The 16,328-nt window shown below is 45.0% G+C and overlaps 1 protein-coding gene across 5 annotated transcripts in view; it reads right to left on the minus strand.

The window, feature by feature from the left end:
* The window catches only part of BCL2L14 (BCL2 like 14), a 28,260-nt gene extending 16,922 nt beyond the window's left edge, over positions 1-11,338 (minus strand). For 4 of the 5 annotated variants that reach the window (XM_082419220.1, XM_082419219.1, XM_082419218.1 and 1 more), the window contains exon 1: positions 8,238-11,338. The gene's annotated coding sequence lies outside the window, so the exon portion shown is untranslated. The remainder of the gene's footprint in view (positions 1-8,237) is intronic. The other variant, XM_082419217.1, reaches the window with a different exon arrangement.
* Between the last annotated feature and the right edge of the window lie 4,990 nt (positions 11,339-16,328).

Raw genomic sequence — 16,328 nt, forward strand, 5'->3', positions numbered from 1 at the left:
GGGGGCAGAAGTGATCTGCCAGGGTGGCCAAGGGCAGGGCTGCAAAACCTGGGACACGTACTGCACACACAGATGTACCTGCACGACTGCAAAGCCCCACAGACCTGCCTCGGGTAACTGAGCGTGAGCAGTGCTTGAAGGGCGTGGCGTAGACTGGGGGTCACCACCACTGGGCCCTCCTCCCTCCCTTTCATCACACGCCTGTCCTATTCCGGGGCTTGGACTATCTTCCTTCCCTCACCTACTCCCGATGTCACGCGCCCATTATGCAATGCAGGGAACCTTCTGCTGTCTGGAATCACTTCAGCATCTCTGCCCTCACCTCGCTCTGCCTGCGCCCCCCTCCTCGCCCCATCCTCACAGGTCAACCATTCTTCCCCTCTTGGTGCCCAGTTTCAGTCACACCCATGACGATCCTTCCCAGGTCTTCCAGTTTATCTAGACTTCATTCCCTTTTCCACAATGGAATGTAAGTGCCGCGAGGACAGGCATGTTCGCGTGCTGTTTTTTCTCTGCTGGGTGCCCAGCTCCTACAGTAATGCCTGGGGCAGAAAGGCACTTGGCAATGAACTGTGGACTTCTTCCTATTCTGAGACAGACTGTCTGGGTTCCAGTCCTGGTTCTGCCGTTAGCAGTTATGTGACATACTCTCCAGGCTTCAGTTTCCTCATGTTTAAAACAGGGACAAAGGGACTTCCCTGGCAGTCCAGTGGTTAAGATTTCGCCTTCCAATGCAGGGGGTACAGGTTCGATCCCTGGTCAGGGAGCTAAGATCCCACATGCCTCGTGGCCAAAAAAACCAAAACATAGAAACAACAGAAGCAATATTATAGCAAATTCAATAAAGACTTTGAAAATGGTCCACATCAAAAAAAATCTTTAAAAAAAAAATAATAAAATGGGGATGAGAATAGTACCTGTTTCCTTCTGTTACAAAGATTAAATGAGTTAATATTTGTAAAGCATTTAGAATAGCATTTAAGTGTTTGAACAAGTATTTGACTTAAAAAAAATATTTATGAAACCCACTTAGGGCCACACTGTTCTAGAGAAGCTGCAAGGGGTTTTCGGGTGGCGGAACGGGGAGAGTGTAGCATGTGGGGTGAAAAGGCAGTGGAAGAGCTGCTTTTCGTACTTATTGGCAAGGGCGCTGAGGCAGATCATGTAGCCTCCAGCGAGGTGTAGTTTTTCCATTTACAAGATGCGATTCGTATTGTTTGAACTCGCTAACCATAGAAGGATTAAATTACAAGCTGTGAAAATCCCTTGCAAACTATACCCCAAGTGTTAGTCTGTACAGAATAGTGGTTAATGGGCTGGTCTCTTGAGACAGCTAACCTAGTTCAAAGCCTAGGTCATCGGCTTACTAGCTGGGTGACTGGCTACATACCTTAATTTATTTCTGCCTTCAATTTTTTCATCTGTAAAATGGGGTAAAACAAAACAAAACAAAACAATGACCCTGGCAGGAGATCAGCCAAGATGGTGGAGTAGAAAGACCCTGAGGTCACCTCCTCTCAAGGGCACACCAAAATCACAACTATTTGCCAAACAACCATCGATAAAAAAGACCAGAACCTACCAGAAAAGATCTTCTACAACCAAAGATAGAAAGAAGGAACCACAGCAAAACGAGCCGGAGGAGCAAAGTTGCGATGAAGTCAAGTCCCATACCCCTGGGTGGGTGACCCACAAATGGGAGAATAATTACAGCTGCAGAGGTTCTTCAAAGGAGGGAGAGGTCTGGGGCAAACAGAGATTTTGCTCTTAAAGGGCACGCACAAAATCTCACACGCTCTGGGACCCAGAGCAGAAGCTGTCATTTGAAAGGAGCCTGGGTCAGACGTACCTACTGACTTTGGAGAGTCTCCTGGAGAGGCAGGAGGCACCTGCCGCTCACCCTGGGGACATGGACACTGGTGGCAGCCATTCTTGGGAGTTCCTTCTACTATCTGGATGCTGGTGCTGGCCCGCCCCATTCTGGAATCCTCCCTCTAGCTTATTAGCCTCGGGGATTAGCCTCGCAGCGGCCCAGCACCCTGTAGGCGCCAGGGCTGGGACACCTCAGGCCGAGCAACTAAGTGGGCATACACACAGCGCCACCCATCAGCAGACAGGCTGCCTTAAGACCCCCTGAGTCCACAGCTGCCCCTGGACACAGCCCTGCCCACCAGAGGGCCCAGGACCCCGCCCCATACACCAGTGCGCAGGCACTAGACCCAGGACCCCCAGGGCTCTCCAGCCAGAGACCCCACAACCCCCTGGGCCCTGACCCCACCCTCCAGCGAGCCTGCTCTAAGCTCAGGACCAGCCACAACACAACCACAGCCCTGCAGCCTGTGGACACAGCCCACCCACTAGCAGGCCAGCACCAGCCCTGGAACTAGCTGGGCCCTAGCCCTACCCACTAACAGGCCAATGCAAGCTTTGGGACACCCCGGACCCTGCAGCCAACTGTGTCAGGAACTGGGCCCATCCACCAGGTCTAGGACCCCTGGGCCCTACAACCAGACGCCAGGACTTGACTCTGCCCACCAGTAGGCCGGCACTAGCCCCAGGACATTGTTTCACCCACCAACGGGAAGGCAATAGCCCCAGGGTCTCCTGGACCCTGACTCCATCCTCCAGTAATTCAGCCTTAGCCCTGCCCCCTCCCCACCCCGGGGTTCTGCGGTCAGCCACCTTGCGACCTGGCCCCGCCAACCAGCAGCTGGCAGCCTCCGCGTAAGGCAGGGCCTGGCATCCAGCTGGACCAGGGGCCAACCAAGCCTACAAGACCACCCACAGTAGTCAGCCCACACAACAGAAGGGCCCATGCAACCCACACAGGGGGCACCCCTGGAGCATATAGCTCTAGTGATGAAAAGGGAGTGCACTGATGGGATGCGGAGGACGTCTCCTTCACAAGGTCACTTCTCCAAGATCAGGAAATGTAACCAACCCACCAGATACAGAGAAATAAAAACAGCAAGTCAGGCAAACTGAGGCAACAGAGGAACATGTTCCAAACAAAGGAATGACAAAGTCCCAGAAGAACCGAGTGACGTGGAGATAGGCAATCTACCCAAGAAAGAGTTCAGGGTAATGATCATGAAGATGATTAAAGAACTCGGGAGAAGAATGAATGGAGAGTGAGAGGTCAGAAGTTTTTAACAAAGAGTTAGAAAATATAAAGACCCAAACAGAGATGAAGAATACGATAATTGAAATGAAAAATACACTAGAAGGAACCAACAGTAGACTAGATGATACAGAGGAATGGATCCGCGAGCTGGAAGACAGAGTAGTGGAAATCACTGATGCTGAACAGAAGAAAAGAAAAAAGAATGAAAAGAAATGAGCACAGTTTAAGAGACCTCTGGGATAGCATCAAACACACAAATATTTTCATTATAGGGGTCCCAGATGGAGACTGGGGTCCCAGATGGACCCCTATATAATGAAAACTTCCCTACTCTGGGAAAGGAAACAGACATCCTAGTCCAGGAAGTGCAGAGAGTCCCATACAGGATTAACAGCTCATTTCAACTCAATATCAAAAAAACAAACAACCCAATTAAAAAGTGGACAGAAGACCTGAATAGACATTTTTCCAAAGAAGAAATGCAGACGGCCAACAGGCACAGGAAAAGATGCTCAACATCGTTACCATCAGAGAAATGCAAATCAAAACCACAATGAGACATGACCTCTTACCTGTCAGAGTGGCTATCTTCAAAAAGTCTACAAATAACATAAGTTGGCAAGGATGTCAAGAAAAGGGAACTCTCATACACTGTTGGTGTGAATGTAAATTGGTGCAACCACTGTGGAAAACAGTATGGAGGTTTCTCAAAAAACTAAAAATAGATCTACCATATGACCCAGCAATTGCCTTGCTGAGTATATATCTGAAAAAACCAAAAACACTAATTCAAAAAGATACATGCACCACAATGTTCATAGCAGCATTATTTACAATTGCCAAGATATGGACGCAAACTAAGTGTCCATCAACAGATGAATGGATAAAGAAGATGTGGTATGTGTAGTACACACACACACACACACACACACACACACACACACACACACACACACAATGGAATACTACTCAGTCACAAAAAAGGATGAAATTTGGCCATTTGCAACAGCATGGAGGATATTATACTAAGTGAAATAAGTCAGAGAAAGACAAATACTGTATGATACCGCTTATATGTGGAATCTTAAAAATGCAACAAACTAATGAATATAACAAAAAAGGAACAGACTCACAAATATAGAGAAGAAACTAGTGGCTACCAGTGGGGAGGGGAAAAGGGGAAGGGGCAAGATTGGGGTAGGGGATTAAGAGGTACAAACTATTAGATATAAAATAAATAAGCTACAAGGATATATTGTACAGCACAAGGAATATAGCCAGTATTTTATAATAACTATAACTGGAGTATAACCTTTAAAAATTGTGAATAACTATATTATATATCTGAAGCTTATATAATATTATACATCAACTATACCTCAATAAAATTTTTTTTTAAAACCCATAAAACAGGGCTTCCCTGGTGGCGCAGTGGTTGAGAATCTGCCTGCCAATGCAGGGGACACGGGTTCGAGCCCTGGTCTGGGAAGATCCCACATGCTGCGGAGCAACTCAGCCCGTGAGCCACAGCTACTGAGCCTGCGCTCTAGAGCCTGTGCTCCGCAACAGGAGAGGCCACGACAGTGAGAGGCCCGCGCACCGCGATGAAGAGTGGCCCCCACTTCCCCCAACTAGAGAAAGCCCTCGCACAGAAACGAAGACCCAACACAGCCAAAAATAAATTTTAAAAAAAGCATTAAAAAAAACCCCATAAAACAACCCCCCCCCCCCATCACATAGGTATGTGGGCAAAAAAAAAAATTAGCACGTGTAAATCACTTAAAATAGTGCATGGTAGATGTTAAATGCTCAATAAATATTAGCGTCTTTATTCATTAAAATTGGGGACTTCTCTGGTATTCCAGTGGTTAATACTGCGCGCCTCCACTGCAGGGGGCTTGGGTTGATCCTGGTTGGGGAACTAAGATCCCGCATGCCATCCTGCGGCACAGCCAAAAATGAAAAAAAAACAACTATTTTTTTAATAGGTTGCCTTTTTTGTAAGCTTTAATATGTTTATAAAAGAAAATTCATCAAAAGCAGCAATTAAGAAAACTAAAGACATGCAACTATTTGGTTTAGCACAAAATTCACACTTGCTTCCTGTAGTTTCCTATAGTCATATATATATACGACTATATTAAATATATATATATGTCAAATATATATATGACTACAGGAAACTATATATATATATAGAGAGAGAGTATGTGTGTATGGGTGTGTGTGCATAAAGTATACATACTTGTAAGATATGAAGCCTGGGACTTGGCTGGCTTTCCCAGCACCTTGTATAATGCCTGACACCTGATAAGCTCTCGGGAAATATTTGATGAATGAAAGAAACATGATATAGAGCTGCCAGATAAAATATGGGGCAGCTAGTCAATTTGAATGTCAGGTAAATAACAAATAACTTTTAAGTATAAGTGTGTCCCAAGTATTGTATGGGACATGCTTACACTAAAACACAGTATCTGTTGTTTATCTGAAATTCATACCGAACAGGGCCTCTTGTATTTTTATGCATATCTGGCAACTCGGTGAATAAAAGGTGGTGCTTGCAAAAACTGAGACCTCGGGTTCTTGGAACCGAGGAAAGTGGACCCAGGGTGGAGCCTGAGCGGCCTGAGTGACGCGAGAGAAAGAGCGGGTCACGCGAGAGAAAGAGCGGGTCACGCGAGATAAAGAGCGGGCCACGCGGTCGGGACTCGGGCGCCGCCGGCTCGGCGCGGAAGTGGCCGAGCCCAGGCTGGGAGCAGCGCTGGAAGGCGCCGGGAGGGCATTTAGGCGGGTTTTAATTCCGAGCATCCTTTGGAGTTGGGCAGCTCACGGCGCCCGGTAGGCAGGAGGTACCCGCGGGTCCTCCAGGAGCCGTGCCCGTGGTAGCGGGGGAGCCCTCTCCCAGCCACAGGGCTACGCTCCGGAGAAACCGTGTCAGTTAAAGCCAACCCAACCAACCCAGCCTTTCTAATGCAGTGTGAAGACTTCAGAGTTGTGTGTGTATGGACGTGCGTGTGTGTGTGCGTGTGTGTGTGTGTGTGTGTGTGTGGCGCTGCTCTTGGAGAGAGAGGAAGGGTCCGACTTCTTTAAGAAACGAGTTTGCTAATTGCTGATTCAGGAGCAACATCCGAAAAGGGGGGAAAGCAGAGGTGAAGATGGAGCACAGAGCCCGTCCACTTCGGGAAAGAAGAGATTTTTGCCGTCTCCCAGGCTAGAAAGGAGCTGAGGGCCCAACCAGGAGGCAAGGCCAAGGGCGAGAGAGAAGCAGAGGGCAGGGCAGTGCTCAGGCAGCCCCCGGGACCGAGGGGACCTTGACCAGCCCCGGCGAGCGCTTGCAGCTGCGTCAAAGGATGAGTTCAGACACTTTCTAGGCACTTAACAAGCGTAGGGTGGTGTTTTTCCTACTCATCCTCACTGGGAATGACGGGAGAGCTGTTAAATTGATAACGAAGTCTTATTTGAAAGCAGCAGTGAGTTACTTTATTACCACTGCAGCCCTTCTCTCAGCTGTTCGGGTTCAAAGTAGAAGCAGCCCAACTTCTGGGTTAATGGAAACGTACAGGTAAGTTTTTTGCCTATGTTGATGGAAATGAAGCCCTGGGTGAGGCCCCAGAATGTAGGTTCAGAGCCTGGAGTGGAAAATTAGCTCCAGAATAAGCCCTGTGAGGCTCGTTGTAATCCAGTGACTCAGTGCACACAGCCCTACCCTTTGGAGCCAGTATTTACATACCCTCTTGCGTATCTACAGCAAACTCTCACAGACCTACTCCCCGAAAGCAAGGTTACACAGTGTCTTTTGTTGGCCTCTCTTCCGTCTCGAAGGGTTCCTTCCCCCCATCCCCCTAAATGGCCGAAGTCCTCCGAGACCCCGGCGGCTAGTCTCCGGGGAGCACCGCAGAGCAGCGCTGCTTGGCCTGCGGAGCCGCGTCTGACCTCCAAGATCACAGGACACACTTTAGGGACTTTTCTAGTTCTGGATTCATTGGTGGAGGTTAGATTTTCCTTCCCTTCCTGTGGCAGGTCGCGGAGCAAACAGCCCTCATGCATGCACAGAGGCTGTGGCCACCAGGGCCCCAGGAAGCTGGACGGAGCTCTGCCCTGGACGGAGCTCTGCTCCGGTCTGTCCCAGGGGTGAGGGGCGTGGAGGACCCCTTGGCAACAGGCTCTGCCAGAGAGCTGACTTCCATCACTCTGGACACACAGACAAGGCCCGAGTGTAAGACATGGGTGAGGACACCCATCCCAGAGGGATGTTCCCAGGCCAGATTATGAGCTGAGTTTTGTCTGGTTGCCTTGGGCCTCTCCTTCTGCACCCTCTGCCCCCTTACGCCCTTCAGAGGCGGTCCACCCTTCCCTTTCCTTCCCTGAACTTCACCTTACGGTGTCTTCATCTCTCCTCCCCTGCGGTCTTTAATCCTAAGGGTGAAATGAGGAATGAGGTAAAATGTCTTAAATTCCTGCAACAGAAGCTAAACAGAGAGAGCCTCAGGTCTTATTAATTAAACACAAAGACTCAGGCTCTGATGATTACAGAACAGAGCAGACAGGGAGCTCAGGAGGGAGCCTCCTGGGGGGGCATTCCCCATTTCACCTGTGCCCTGTGCTCAAGGAAGTCTCTGGGGGGTCTGCCGGGACTAGATCTTGTGCCCAAGTGCCCACAGGTACTCAGGGCTCAAAGCCAGGGACTCTTGTCCTCAGCCCATTTCTGCTCTGGGGCAGGGAGCTGGCATTTCCATGGGCTTCTGTCACACTATCACATACCTTGCTACATATTCAATGAGACAGACCTGCATAATGTTAACAATGATTCGGCCAGTTATGTATTCTTAACTGAACTCTCCCGAACCTTCTGGAGCAAAGGAGAAATGAAAGGGAAACCTAAATACTTCTCTGTTTTCTGGAGACCCCTAATAAACTAGATGCTAGCTTTCAGTTTTAGATTCTTAGTTTTGCTTCCTGAGACTTACATGATCAGAACGTGTAAATAAATGCAATAAACGTTAGGTTTACTAACCCCCAGTTAGATTGCCTCATGAGCAAAACCAGGACTGAAGTCCCCTGTGCCCTGCTGGGAAGGCTGAACATGAAGACTGGTGTCTCCTAGTGTTACCTGGTCTCCAAGCTGTCAGCAGTTTCTCCTGCTTCAGGTCAGGTGGCAGTAGGGATATTTCTATACCTGAATCTCTCTCCACGAAACTTAAGAGGAAACTTTGGCCAAGTCTTCTTGGCTCCTCATTTTGGAAGGCTCTTGTGATGTAAGACTCCAGCCGGGTGTAGCCTCTTCAGGTTGGGACTAAGGCTGAAAGGAGGCTTAGGGAAGGAAATCACTTCCTTGTTAAGCCCTGCCCCCAGCTTTTTAACAGAAGGAGGGGCTGACCTTTGCCCAAGTAATTTGACTCTAAAAGGAGTTCTGCATCCTTTACCAAGGACTCTCACTGCCCTTCGGGACACGGACAATTATGAGGGTGTTTTCCTGATAGTACTTTACTTTCTTTCCCTTTCATCAGTTTAGCGAATGTTGACTGATCACCTCTGTGACAGGTATGGCACACATGTTTAATCTTCACATCAAGAGGCAGGTGTTATGATTCCCATTTTCCATACAAGGAAACTGAGGCTCAGAGAGGTAAGGTATCGGTGCGGAAGTGCCCCCCCCCCCATCAGTTGAGCTGAGATCCAAATCTTAGTCTTTCTGGCTTCACACTATATCAATGTTACCTCTCCCATGAGATTCAAAGATTGTATTCAGATGCAACCACGGGAAAAGCTTTCAAAACGGAATGTAACCCCAGCCATAGTAAAAGCCACAAAAACTCATTTAAAGACCATATGTCACAATTTTAGGGATAGAATTCCCTATGTATAGGAAAGAAGAAACATATGATTTTGCGGTCTATCCAGATTCTTAACTGAAATAGACACTTATGATCATAAAACCATGAGCGCTGGCTAGTCAAAATGTGAAGATGAAGGAAGTGTGCATGGTGAAAGGGGAATTAAGGCTAATTTCATAAAAGTGGGGAAGAACTGGCCATTTAAATATTAGGTAAACAGATCCATGAGAGACAAATAATGGCAGTTATGGGAAAGTTAGTTCTTTGGTGACTCGAAGTGAATTTTAACCAGCAAACTCATATTTATTGCTCATAACAAATACCATTCTAGTCAACTTGAGGGATATTAAAGAAATATTAAGACTGTTTGGTCTTAAAAAAAAACTTAGTCTTTTTTCGGAAGAAGAGATACATTCATTCGAAACAATTTAAGAACCAACAAATACATATAATCACAACTAAATCACATAGTTTGGACTACAGTTGTTACTGGAGTTCAGAGCTACATAACTTAATGACACTGGGGGCAGAAACCATTTAGAATCTTGCGAGGTCTTGGCAGGTAAGTATAAACACAAGAAAGGGGCAGTCGGCACAAGTAGTCAGGCTCATTGAAGACAGAGAATGTCCATTAATCATTCAGCTTTGCATCTCCCACACCCAACAAGTTGGCACCTAACAGAGACAGGACTCAATACGTGTTATATATTAAAAGACGAAACAAAAGCCACTTTTCTCCTGATCCTAAAAATACACATTGTGGGAATTCCCTGGCGGTCCAGTGGTTGGGACTCTGCGTTTTCACTGCCAAGGGCATGGGTTCAATCCCTGGTCGGGGAACTAAGATCCCACAGGCCACGTGGTGCAGCCAAAAAATAAATAAAAGTTAAAAAAGTAAAAATACACATTGTGTTGTAGAAAATTTGTAAAACATAAAATAGCATACATAAAATAAAGACCACCATGATCCAGTCATCCAGTGATAAATATTGTTAAAAATTTGGTGTATTTCCTTCCTTCCATGACAGTAATACCTTGCTACCCTTCAGGTGTCTGCCCGGCCCACTGCCCTTTCTCTTCACGCTGTCCCCCATCATGCACGTACCAGGATGCACCCCTGCAATCAGGTGGACCAAACGACCTCTGCCCCTTGTTAAAAAGGAAACAACAGGCCCCGAATGGAGTCACTTGTGGTCCCATGGCAGCAGACCAAGACTTGATGCCTAAGCTAATTACAGTTTCAGCCTTCCCCAGGAATGTGATTCCAGCTAACCTGGAATTTCCTGGTCAGTCCTGGGAAATCTGTGGACGGACCCTTCCGTTCCCTTCAGGAGGGTGGCCTTGCCTAAAACAATGCATCCTTGCTAATAATTTCCTTTTTTTTCTGCTCCCTCTCTGCCTTTGAAAACCTTTCCTTTTCTGCAGCTCAACAAAGTTCCTCTTCACTTGCTAGATGGGATGCTGTCCGATTCATGAATCATTCAATAAAGCCAATTAGATCTTTAAGGTTTACTCAGTTGAGTTTATGTTATTCAACAGGTTTGGTGGCAGCAGAGGGACTGAAGGAGACTTCTTGATGGCTTCGGGGACAATGAAGAACACAGGTGATGTACCCATGAGCCCCTTTTGGAATTCACTGTCTTTCTTGCCCTTTCCGAGGGCTGTGGGTAATAAGTTCCCTCTTGCTTCTGAACTTTCTTTGCATCGAGCTCCCGGTCTATTTGGCTTACAGGGCAGGTCAGCTTATGCTGGTAGATGGTTCTGCTCAGAGCCAACTGAGCTAAGCCTTTAGCCTTTCAGACAGTTCCCAGGTTTTAAATAGAAAAACCCCACCCCTTGATTCTGTTCATATAGAGCCCCCAGGCCACAGCCTGCACTCGTTGAGTCCCCACTGTTGGTTCAATCCTTTCCCCAGGCCAAGGTTCCACAGAAATTGTTGGGATGCACAGACCTTCTCTTGGCCAGGTCACAGTAGCATCTCTTGGTCACTGCTGGCGTGTCAAAGTGCACCTTTGTCTCGTTTTATGTAAATAAAGGCTATTGCTAGCGGGGATCTCAGAGGCCAAAAAGCTGCAAAAATTGGTGGGTGCAGGTTAAGCATATAAAGGCTGTTAGAGTGATCGACAGCTAAATCAAAGACTGCAGTGTTGAGACAAGTTGACCACGGAACAGGGTAGATCGACAGTAGGTAACCCGCCAACCTCAAGAAAACTTCCGTGCTACAAGGTGCACTGCAAAACATGCACCATCCCCAGCCCAGCGGCGCATCCCTTTAGGTTTAAAAAACCCAAAGGCTTAGTTTAGGGGATTCTTAAATTCTAAAGAGTCAAGCACGCCACCTTCTGGCACATCTGCTTATTTTATGTTTAAAAACTATGGTCCCTGAAGCTATCTACAAAAATGGCAAAATCTTACTAAAAACAACCTAGGATTACAATGGCCAGTCTGGGGAATGTTCCAATTAGACATGGTCCTTCATTTAAGAAGTGTGCTTGAAACTATGGTTTTCTGAATTAAGCAGAACAGGATACTTGCTTTAATTGGTCTGCAGAGCTCCCCAAAGGCTTCAAGATTCCAAAATAGCTTCATTAGAAAATTTCTTATGGAAGGCTAAGGAAAAATAAACGACACAAGAGCTACGAGGTACCCCAAACAATAGGCTGTAAGACTGATGCATGCCTCCCACTTCTCCCCTCTGTCCTTCATTATGTGAAAACTCATCTTTTCCTGCTGAACACTTTGAAAGGACTTTGGACCACCATCATAAAGGTCCTTCAATCTATGGCCTTACAGCTACAATAGCTCCAAGGTCAGAGACCTAAAATAATACCTGGTTGCCCCACACTGCACCTTCCTAGGGGTCCACCATCAAAACATGGCCCAAGGATTGATGTTTCCTTTGTAATCAACTGGGGCACTGGAAAAAAGATTGTCCTCAAAGATCCTATGCAGATTCCTCAATATCCACTCAAATGCCCCCAAGGGAGGGCCCCCATATGGCTGCTCCCAGGACTGATGCAGCTCTGAGGGACCCTCAGGTAAAGTGCTACCCTTAAATAGCCAAGAGGAAATCAAAATGAAAATTAATGGAAAATCTTACCAAATTCTGGTAGATACCAGGGCTATACTTTCTACTGTAAATCCCACTCTCAGAAGTCTCTTAGAATGAAAAAAAGTTTTCCATAGAGGGGGTATCCAATAAGGTTCAGGAAGAATTTCTATCTCAACCAGTACAAATGGCTCTGGGACCTTTTACTGAAAAGCATTCTTTTTTGCTATGTGACCCAGCCCCAGTGAATCTATTAGGCAGAGATCTCCTTTCTAAATTAAAAGAGCTAATATGTTTTGCTCACCTTAGAATTTCCTGATCAACCCGAACCTGATCTCTGATGGTTTTTACAACCTGTCTTTGATATAGAAGGATTCCGACAAAGATCCCCTAATGTAACCGAGGTGCCTGAAAATCAGTAGGCTACTACTAATACTGACACTGGGAAAATAAAAAATGCAGAGCCTATAAAAATTCAGATAGATGTGGCTAAACCTCTTCTTAAATGGCCTCAATATCCATTAAAGCCTGAAGCCATACAAGGCCTCACATCAATAACAAAAGACCTAATTGCCCAGGAATTAGTCCTTCCCTGTACCCTGTAACGCACTGATCTCGCCAGTCCGGAAACCTGATGGGAGGGCATGGTGATTTATCAGAGACTTAAGAGCTAGTAACAAGACAGTCATTCCCTGTTTCCCAGTTGTTCCAAACCCTTTTGACACAAGCTCTGCCAGATTTAAGATGGTTCAGTGCTATAGACTTCTGTTCAGCCTTTGTCAGCATCCCTGGAGACCCTGCAGTCAATATTTATTCACCTTTACTTGGAATAATCAGCAATATACCTGGACAGTCATGCCCCAGAGGTTCACTGAGGCCCCTTCTTATTTCTCCCAAGTACTCCGTCAAGGTCTAAGCACCCACCAGTTCCCCCGGGAAATCGACCCTTTTACAATATGTGGGTGACCTCTTGCCGCGCTCAGTTACCAAAGAGGCACCCGTAAAAGATTCCATTCATTTGCTGCAACACTTAGCTGAAAAAGGACATAAAGTCTCTAAACAGAATTCCAATTATTTTTGGACACTGTTCATGACGTAGGTCAGAACCTAAGCGCTGAAGGCATCCAGGTAATCTCCAGAAAGAATTAAGTTAATTGAAGAATTTCCTAGGCCTACAACTAAGAAAGAGCTTCGTGGATTTCTAGGCCTAGCTGGTTATGCAGACTTTGGGTTCCTAATTTTTCTCTCTTCGCGTCCCTACTTTATGAACTTACTAAAATTTCAGTTCCCGAGCCCTTTTGCTGGGAAGATAAACTCGAACAGGCCTGAATAAGACTAAAAATAGCCACGAGAGCCACCTGCCCTAGGGCTACCTAATGATTCAAAAACTTTCACCTTATTTGTACGTGAAAAAGATAAACAAGCCCTGGGAATGCTTACACAAGAACAGAGCAATAAACACAGGCCTATTGCCTATTACAGCAGGCAAATGGCTTCAGTTGCTTGTACCTATCCCAACTGCATTAAGGCTATGGCCACAGCGGCACAGACAGTAGAACCTCAGCAGATCTAACCCTAGGAAATAACATCTACAAACTCCACACGCTGTCTGAAGTCTTCGTAACTCTGAATTAACTCAGCATTTCTCTGCAAGCAGAGAGCTTTCTGCTTTCACCACCTAATCTACATCTTAAACATTGCAGTGTTTTTGTGTGTGTGATGTATGTTTTATTTATTTATTTATTTAAAATTTTATTTTATTGAAGTGTGGTTGATTTACAGTGTTGTGTTAATTTCTGCTGTACAGCAAAGTGATTCACTTACACACATATATACATTCTTTTTCATATTCTTTTCCACTGTGGTTTATCACAGGATATTGAATATAGTTCCCTGTGCTATACAGTAGGACCTTGTTGTTTATCCATCCTATATATAAGAGTTTGCGTCTACTAACCCCAAACTCCCAATCCATCTCTTCCTCACCCCCCTCCCCCTTGGCAACCACATGTCTGTTCTTTATGTCTGTGAGTCTATTTTGTAGATAAGTTCATTTGTGTCGTATTTTAGATTCCACATATAAGTGATATCATATGGTATTTGTCTTTCTCTTTCTGCACTTATTATGATAATCTCTAGTTGCATCCATGTTGCTCAGATTGCAACATTCTCAGTCCTGCCACATTACGACCCCTGCCCGACGAAGGTGAGCCCCATGACTGTGAGGCATTAAGGTCCCATTTTGTGACACTGCGTCCCCATTTATGAGACACTCCTTTGACTAATCCTGATCTAATTTTGTTTGTTGCTGGGTCATCTTGTAAAAGTGAAAAAGGGAATTTCCAAGCTGGTCATGCTGTTACTACTCATTATCAACTACCTGAAAGGGGAAACCTCCCACAACAAAAGAATGAGGCTGGTTGAAGTGAAACACTTGAGGAAAGGAGCACCATTCGGTACGAAGTATACCTGTGAAGGGGTTCAGAGTATGCTACCCCCAAACATGCAACTTTGGCATAGGGATATTTTGAGCTGAAGGCAATTAAGAAGAAGCATACACAAGAAAAACTCTGCCTTCTGCTTCTTTACCAAAAAGGGAGGAGGATTCTGAATCACTGGAGACAACTCTACAGAGTCTTCTTAGCCTAGAGCTGCCACTAGAGGAATCTATACAACAAACCTTAATAAAACAATGCAGATCTTCCATTACTTGCCCTCGTATATTTACCGTCCCACAGTTTGTCACCCCAAAAGCCTAAAGCTCTTTTCCTTTATCCTGTCACTTCTCTACAAATTTATTGTGCCTCCCTCAGCCTTATTGAGGTAAACTGACAAATAAAATGGTAATATACTTAAAGTGTACATGATGATTTGATATAGGTATGCATTATGAAAGGGTTTCCACCATTGAGTTAATGAACACATTTATCACCTCACTTATTTATTTTATATTTATTTATTAATAATTTTTATTTATACTATTTATACTATTTAATTTGTTTATAATATTTATAATATTATATTTATAATATTTATCTATTTACTTATGGGTGACAACACTCAAGTCTTACTCTCTCAGCAAATTTTGATTATACAACACAGTATTATCATCTGTAGTTATCATGTTATACATTAGAGCCTCAGAACTTATTCATCTTATAATTGAAAGTTTGTACCCTTTTACTAGTCTTTCCCTGCTTCCCCCACCCCTGACAACCACCATTATAATCTCTGTTTCTATGAGTTGACTTAAAAAAATTTTTTTAGATTCCATACATGAGTTATACCATGCAGGGCTTCCCTGCTGGCGCAGTGGTTAAGAATCCGCCTGCCAATTCAGGGGACATGGGTTCGAGTCCTGGTCTGGGAAGATCCCACATGCCGCGGAGCAACTAAGCCCGTGTGCCACAACTACTGAGCCTGCGCTCTAGAGCCCGCGAGCCACAACTACTGAAGCCCGCGCGCCTAGAGCCCTTGCTCCCAACAAGAGAAGCCACCGCAATGAGAAGCCCATGCACCGCAACTAGAGAAAAGCCTGCGTGCAGCAACGAAGACCCAATGCAGCCAAAAATAAATAAAATAAAATAAATGTATTTAAAAAAAAAAGTGATACCATGCAGTATTTGTCTTTGTCTGGCTTATTTCAGTTAATATAATGCCCTTTAGTTTCATCCATGTTGTTGCAAATGGCAAGATTTTCTCTTTTTTTTTCATTTTTGAGTCTGAAAATATTCTATTCTCTCCCTTTCTCTCTCTCTCTCTATATATATCCATGTCTCTTCCTGTCTATCTATCTATGTATCTATCTAATAAAGGTTTTCTTTTTTGGATGACATTAATTCTTTTTCTGGCCTAATCACTCTGACTAGGACTTGGAGTATTATGTTGGATCAAAGTGGTAAGCGTGGGCATCCTTGTCTTGCTCTTGATTGTTCAGCTTTTTACTGTTGCGTATGTTAGCTGTGGGCTTGTCATATATGGCTTTAGATAATACATGTTTTTTAATACCCAGTTTGTTGAGAGTTTTTGTCATAAAAGGATGTTGAATTTGTCGAATGCTTCAGACGCATTTATTGAGATGATCATACAATTTCTACTCTTCATTTTGTTAATATGGTATATCACATGGATTGACTTGTGTATGTTGAACCATCTTGTATTCCAGGGCTAAATCTCATGTGATCATGGTATGATCCTTTTAATGTACTGTTTAATTCAGTTTTCTAGTATTTTCTTGAGTACTTTACATCTATGTTCATCAGGAATATTGGCCTATAATTTTCTTTTCCTGTAGGTTCTTTTTTTTAATTTACTTATT

This window comes from Balaenoptera physalus, assembly GCF_965194825.1.
Source record: "Balaenoptera physalus genome assembly, chromosome: 13".
NCBI lineage: Eukaryota > Metazoa > Chordata > Mammalia > Artiodactyla > Balaenopteridae > Balaenoptera > Balaenoptera physalus.